Source organism: Acinonyx jubatus, chromosome E2 (genome assembly GCF_027475565.1).
Source record: "Acinonyx jubatus isolate Ajub_Pintada_27869175 chromosome E2, VMU_Ajub_asm_v1.0, whole genome shotgun sequence".
Lineage (NCBI taxonomy): Eukaryota > Metazoa > Chordata > Mammalia > Carnivora > Felidae > Acinonyx > Acinonyx jubatus.
In genome coordinates, this window is record NC_069396.1 from 53157031 (window position 1) to 53164820 (window position 7790).

A 7790-nucleotide genomic window follows, 5' to 3' on the forward strand; every position below is an offset into this window, starting at 1 on the left:
CAGGCTCTGTGCTGATGGCACAGAGCCTGCTTCCGATTCTCTTTTTCTCCCTCTGCTCCTCCCCCCCTAAAAAAATAGACATTTTAAAAAATGAAAAAAAAAAAGTGAGGTCCTATCACAGGAGGGTGAGTGATTAACCCAACACGACTGGTGTATTTATAGAAAGAAAAAGAAACACAGAGACAGACATGCAGGGAGGCACGTCGTTCAAAGACAGAGTCAGAAATGAAGTGATGATGTCACGAGCCTGGGATTGCTGGCAACCACCAGAAACTGGAAGAACCTTCCCTAGAGGCTTCAGAGAGAACACAGCCCAGTCCATACCATGATTTCAGATTTCTAGCTCCCAGAGCTCCCAGAAAGAATAAATTTCTATTATTTTAAGCCCCACAGTTTGCAGTGCTTTGCAAGAATTTGTAAGAATAGGGGCACCTGGGTGGCTCAGTCAGTTGAGCGTTTGACTCTTGATTTTGGTTCAGGTCATGACGCCAGGGTCCTGGGATCGAGTCCTGCGTCAGGCTCTGCACTGAGAATGGATCCTGCTTAAGATTCTCTCCCCTACTGCCCCTCTCCCCTGCTTGGGCTGTCTCTCCTTCTCTCTCTCTCTCTCCTCTCAAAAAAAAAAAAAAAAAAAAAAAAAAAGAAGGAATTTGTAAGAACATAGATGTGCTGAGAAAGAAAATGAGCCCTTTTAAAAAAATTTTTAATTTTTTTTAATTTTTCAGACAGAGAGAGAAAGAGAGAGACAGAGTGTGAGCTGGGCAGGGGCCGAGTGAGAGGGAGACACAGAACCCAAAGCAGTCTCCAGGCTCCCAGCTGTCAGCACAGAGCTCGACGTGGGGCTTGAACTCACGAACCATGAGAGCATAACTTGGGCCGAAGTCAGACGCCCAACCGACTTAGCCACCCAGGCACCCCTCCTTCCCTGTTTTATTTATTCATTTTTTTTAAGTTCATTTATTTTTGAGAAAGAGAGAGCAGAGGAGGGAAAGAGAGAGGGAGAGAGAGAATCCCAAGCAGGCTCTGTGTTGTCAGCATGGAGCCTGATGCTGGGCTGAATGCAATGAACCGTGAGGTCGTGACCTGAGCCGAAATCAAGAGTTGGACGCTTAACCCGCTGGGCCACCCAGGAGCCCCGCCCCTACAAACATTCCTATAAGAGGAGATTGGAAACAATCTCCAAAGCAAAGGGAGATCGAACACAGAAGAAAAGCAGCTCAAGGCAGAGCAAGAGGGAGAAGTTGCCGCACCCCTGGCTTTGACGATGGAGGAAGGGACCTCGAGGCACAGAACGCAGTTCTAGAAGCTAGGAAAGGCCAGGAAGTGGATCCTCCCCTGGAGCCTCTCAAGGGAGCAGGGCTTAAACTTACATTTAGTGGCTCAGACAAAACGAATGCATTCGCTTACGGTTCTGCAGTCCAAAGGTCCCAACTGAGTCTCACGAGGCTGAAATCAAGGTGTCGCCAAGGGGTTGGTTCTTTCTGGAGGTTCTAGGGGGAGAATCTGTTCCTTGCTTCTTGAGGTTCCCGGTGGTCGCCAGCACTTCTGGACCGATGGCGTCACTACAGTCTCTTTTGTCATCACATCCCCTCCTATCCCGTCTGTAGTCACATCTCCCTCTGCGTCCTTCTTACAAACTTGTGATTACACTTAGGCTACACCTGGATAACCTCTCCGTCCTGAGATCTTTAACCTCATGACACGTCCCCTTTGCCCTGCAAGCTCACACATTCACAGGCTCTAGGGATTAGCGTGTGGACATCTTTGGGGGCCACCATTCTGTCTGTTACATACTCTGCCTTCTTGAATCCTCCCCCTGGAATGTGGCATTTTCTCTGATTTTCTGTCTGGGGGAGGAGAAAGAAAGAAACGCCCTCTCAGCCCCACCCCCTCGCCACCCACTCCATCTCTCCCTGGGCATTGTCACACTTTCTAGTCTTAGAGGTCCCGCCTCTGCCCCTGGTCTGAGCCCCTCCCTGCCCTCAGCCCCAGGGAGCTCAGCCGAGACCCTGGGAGGAGTCTGGGGAGGTCCCGACTGACTCTGCACCTGCAAATCTCTAGCTTATGTACCGGAGCTCAACAGGTGAATTCACCTGCATGCCCGGAACTCACCTGGGGCAGTCCCAGGACTCCAGGGTTCAAGGGCTGTGAGCGGCTCAGGATTCAGCTCTCCCTGGCCCAGCTAGGGCTCACAGGCACGTTACCGTTGGTAACACAGATCAGGCACAGAGATACCCCTTTTAAGACGAAGAAATGAGTCTCGCTGTGCAGAACGAGTCAGAGGCAGGGGGGCAGCCACTTCTGGGTCTTCTCTAATGAGTGATCAGGCTCTGGAGGTCCACTCAGTATTTTCATTATTATAACCACAAATTTCCTGCTTTTTAAAAAGATATTTATTTATTTTGGGGAGAGTGCAAGTGGGGGAGGGGCAAGAGGGACAGAGGATCCAAAGTGGGCTCTGTGCTCACACGCTGACAGTGGTAAGCCCGACGTGGGGCTCGAACTCACAAACTGCAAGATCGGGACCTGATCCCAAGTCGAACGCTCGACTGCCCAAGCCACCCAGGAACCCCAATTTTCCCACTTTTAAACATTTCATTTATTAAAAAAAATTTTTTTAAGTTTATTCAGTTTTTTTTTTAATTTTTTTTCAACGTTTATTTATTTTTGGGACAGAGAGAGACAGAGCATGACGGGCGAGGGGCAGAGAGAGAGGGAGACACAGAATCGGAAACAGGCTCCAGGCTCTGAGCCATCAGCGCAGAGCCCGACGCGGGGCTCGAACTCACGGACCGCGAGATCGTGACCTGGCTGAAGTCGGACGCTCAACCGACTGTGCCACCCAGGCGCCCCGAAGTTTATTCAGTTTTGAGAGAGACACAGCGTGAGCAGGGGAGGGGCAGAGACACATGAATCCAAATCGGGCTCCAGGCTCTGCAGCACAGAGCCCGACGCGGGGCTTGAACCTACGAACCGCGAGATCATGACCTGAGCGCAAGTCGGACGCTTATGATCCAGATACCTAACATGGTACCCAAGGTGTATAAGGTTTCTCTCAATGTTAACTTCTGAGGCTGGTTTCAAATACCTAGAGTGTGAACATATAGACACACACACACACACACACACACACACAAACAGGTATCCTCACCCCATATGGACACATGAGTACAAAACACACACTCAGAGACACAGACGTGCGCACCCACGGACAGACACACAGATACGGACACATACACATCCAGATGAAACAAACACGCAAGACTGACGCGTACGTACACGCACGCACACACATTTGGGTGTTATTCATTGTGCGTCCGGCAGACTCTGTGCCCTGTTATTTGTCTCAGGAACGGTGGCCTCTGTATCCAGGCAATGGGACTCGGTTGTTAGGCCAAGGAGACCCAGAAGCAACGAATGATGCTTTTTGGGGAAGAGAAGGAATTAGGGTTTCTCTTGTCCACTGGACACGGCCTGGCATTGGGTGACTCCTCGGTCCTCAGCACCCATACCGGGTCAATGCCATGGGGTCCCCGGTCCCTGGGATCCTGCCAGGGGCTCGCCGCTTCACCCTCATTCTTTCTGCTTGCCTATTGGAAAAGTAAGGAATTGCTTACTTGATTTGAAAGGAGGGAAGTCTGAGGGGCCCATCTTGCAATTCTGCAGAAATCGAAAAACTGGCTCAGACCAAGACAAGGCAGAGTGACTGAGCCGGAGACGGCGGACGGTCCTCTGTCCCCTCTCCACAGGGCCTTCCCCGGAGACCCCTTCAGGGCTGCTGTCCGTGGGACCCAGGCCGGGCTGTGGACAATACAGTAACAATGGCAATTGGAGCGATGGGCAAGGAACACAGTGACCTTGGGTCTACATGCCAGGGGGTGGGGACATGCTCTGCTGACACCGTGCGGCGTCCCTGTGGTACGTCCTGGGACCATTTAAAGTGACAAGTTGCCTCATGTTTGAGAGACAAGTGGTTAAGGAGTTAAGTGAGGGCCTGGTTACAGATGAAAAGGAACTGATGCCTTCTCTGTGCGGTTTCGGATTGTGCACATCCTGTTTCCTTTTCTGTATTTGCGATGAACTCGGTGGTTTTCCGGTTCCCCACGCACCGGAGCTCGGGCTGGGGCTCGCTGCGAGCAGAGCGCAGCGTGTCCACGAGGGGGCGCCCCGCGCGCGCGCGCCGAGCCGTGGTCTGCGGGCGGACGGAGAGATCCAGGCCGCGGGGCACCGCCCCTGCCTGGCTTCCTGCACCCGAGTCTGAGGAGGGAGACAGATGTTCCGGGGGTCCCTAAGACCACCCTGCAGCTTGATGAGTCACTAGAAAGACCTGAAGAACGCAGGGAAACTGTTGTATGCATGGTGTATGCATGTATGTATATAATATTTTGTTTTTAAGTGATCTCTGCCCCCCCAAAGTGGGGCTCGAATTTACAGCCCTGAGATCAAGGGACGCATGCTCTACCCACTGAGCCAGCCGGGCGCCCCTGTTGTACTCGTGGTTTTTAACAACGAAAGGTTACAGATTAAAATCTGCAATGGTCGGGGCGCCTCACTGGCTTAGTTGGTAGAACATGTGACTTAATCTCGGGGTTGTGAGTGTGAGCCCCACTTTAGGTGTGGGGCCTACTTAAAATAAGAATATAAAAATATATAAAAATACAGGGCATCTGCTCGGCTCAGTCGGTTGAGCGTCTGACCTTGGCTCAGGTCATGATCTCGCAGTTCACGAGTTCAAGCCCTGTGTCAGGCTCTGTGCTGACAGCTCAGAGCCGGAGCCTGTTTCGGATTCTGTGTCTCCCTCTCTCCCTCTGCCCCTCCCTTGCTCGTGCTCTCTCTCTCTCAAAGTAAATAAATGTTAAAGTATATATAAAATGAAATAAAATAAAATAAAATAAAGTAAAATAAAATAAAAATCTGTAATGGGAAATGTGCACCGGGCAGGGCCAGGAGAGACCTGGCTCCCGCTTCCTTCTCTCCTCTCCTCGTGGAGTCATGTGGACAGCACTTAATTCTCCCAGTGCCGTGGCCTGAATTGTGTGTCCCCCAAATTCATGGGTTGAAGCCCTAACTCCTGATGTGACTGTATCATATCATGTGGGGACAGGGAGGTAATTAAGGTTCAGTGAAGTCACAAAACCACAAGAGGACCTGAAACCACAGGAAAAGTTTTCTTATAAGAAGAAACACCAGAAGGGCGCCTGGATGGCGCAGTCGGTTAAGCGTTGGACTCTTGATCTCAGCTGAGGCCATGATCTTGATCTCTCGGCTTGTCGGGCTCTGTGCTCAGCACAGAGCCTGCTTGGGATTCTCTCTCTCTCTCTCTCTCTCTCTCTCTCTCTCTCTCTCTCCCCCTCCCCCGGCTGTTCTCTCAAATAAATAAACAAATAGATAAATAAATAAAAAGTAAAGAAGAGACATCAAAGATCTTTCTCTACCACGTGAGGACACAGCAAGAAGGCAGCCGTCTGCAAGCCAGGAAGCTGGGCCTCCCCCGGCCGGCACCTTGCTGTCTCCAGAACTGTGAGAGATGCAGTTTCTGCTGTTTGAGCCCCCCATCTCTGGGCTTTCACGTCTGTGGTGTTTTAGGGCCCAAAGCTGACGAATGTACCCAGCGATACCGTGTCACAACACCCGTGGAGCCTTGCCAATCGAGAACTCCCCGGCGTCTTGACGTCCAGGGTTTTATGGGTCCTGCTGTGCATTGTCATCTTGCCCCCCCCACCGCAAGATCCTCAAGTCCTACCCCCCAGTACTTGTGAATGTGGCCTTATTTGGAAATCAGGTCTTCACAGGTGACCAAGTTAAGGTGAGGTCACGAGAGTGGGCCCTAATCCAGTAGGACCAGTGTCCTTATAAGAAAAGGAAGGTGAGACACAGAGGCATAAGCATACTGAGAGAAGCTGATGGGAAGACACAGGGAGAGTGTGGTCTCTAAGCCAGGCCTGCAGCAGCCAGAAGCCAGGAGAGAGGCCTGGACGCATCCTCCCTGCCGACACCGGGATCTCAGACTTCCAGCTTCTGGAGGTGTCAGCCATGAATTCCTTTTGTTTTTGTTTTTGTTTTTTTTTTAATTTATTATTTACTTTGAGGAGGTGGAGGGGCAGAGACAGAGAGAGAGACAAAATCCCAAGCAGGCTCCGCACTGTGGGCACAAGCCCGATCCGGGGCTCGAACTCACGAACCATGAGATCATGTCCTGAGCGGAAATCCAGATTGGACGTTTAACTGACTGAACCACCCAGACGCCCCTCAATTCCTATTGTTGTAAACCTCCTAGTCTGTGCTGCTCTGCACGTAGACAGGGATCGCCAGCATGGCTGACCTCAGTTGTTCAGGTTCTAACCCCCTCCCCCAGAAGTCAAACTGATCCAATGCCTTTGTGCTGTGGCCCAAGGCCCCCAGGTAAACCAGGGCACTCTCATCAGGCAGGACACTCCCATTCCAAGGGCTCAAGGGTTCCCTCAGGCAAAGAGCAGACCTCTCTTTGCTTAAAGGCTAATTTTTTTTTTAATGCTTATTTATTTTTGAGAGAAAGAGAGCCAGAATGAGAGCGAGAGAGAGAGAGAGAGAGAGAGAGAGAGCGAGCAGGGGAGTAGGGGAGAGGCAGAGAGAGAGAGGGAGACACAGAATCGAAGCAGGTTCCAGGCTCTGAGTGGTCAGCCCAGAGCCCAAGGTGGGGGCTCGAACTCACGAGCCGTGAGATCATGACCTGAGCTGGAGTTGGACACTTAACCGATTGAGCCACCCAGGCGCCCCCTGCCCTCCAGATCTTAAACTTTATATAAAGAGAGGCCTTAACTGTGTTCAGTCACCTTTACCTCGCGGGTGTTCTCGAAGCTGTGTCCTTGGAGCGGACTCTGGGAGCAGAAAAGGCAAGCAGGACCCACGTTCCAAGGACGGGGGAGGGGATGCGGAGCCTCCAATGGCCTGGGTCCAGCTCATGGGTCAACTGGTGGTCACATCTTTTTTTTTTTTAAAGTATATTTATTTTGAGAGAGAGAACGAGAGAGAAAAAGCCCGAGTGGGGGAGGGGGAGACAATCCCATGCAGGCTCTGTGCTGACAGCTCAGAGCCTGGAGCCTGCTTCGGATCCTGTGTCTCCCTCTCTCTCTGCCCCTCCTCTGCTCATGCTCTGTCTGTCTCTCTCTCTCTCAAAAATAAATAAACAGTATTTAAAAAAAAAAAGAGTCAGACGCTTAACCAACTGAGCCACACAGGCTCAGGGACTTAAGGTCAAGGACTTAAAGTCAAGTCCCCCTCAGGCTTGACTGGGAGGTGGGCATCACCGGGGGGTGGGCAGTGTAGACCTTCACAGGTGCCTAGGGCTCCCACCTCTCAACTCGGCAAGGCTCAGACCCTCTCTGTGCCCAGGTGGGGCGTGCGAGTGGGAGTGGGGCCCGGGGAAGGAGGAGGTGGGGGCATGGGGGAGGCTTGACGGCGTGTGACCCAAGGTTCCATTTTCTCTAGTTTGTGTTCCTTATCTCATTAGGGCTTCACTTACAAGCACAAATTCAAAAATAAAATTATTAAGCATTTCAAGATGGCAACCTCAGAGCATCACCCGCCCCCCCCCCCAAGCGTGAGGCCCTTCTGAGTGCGGGGACCCTGTGTCCTTGCTTGCTTCTCACCGTGGAACCCGGAGCGTGTGTGGACTGCAGACAGATGGACAGACAGACGTGGCCCGAGGCATGCAGGGAGGCTGAGTGCCCTTGGGGAGCGGGGTGGGCACTGGGTTCTCTTCTTTGTCTCTGTATGTAGCAGATGTTTGCCTGGTGAAAGAAAGACAGACA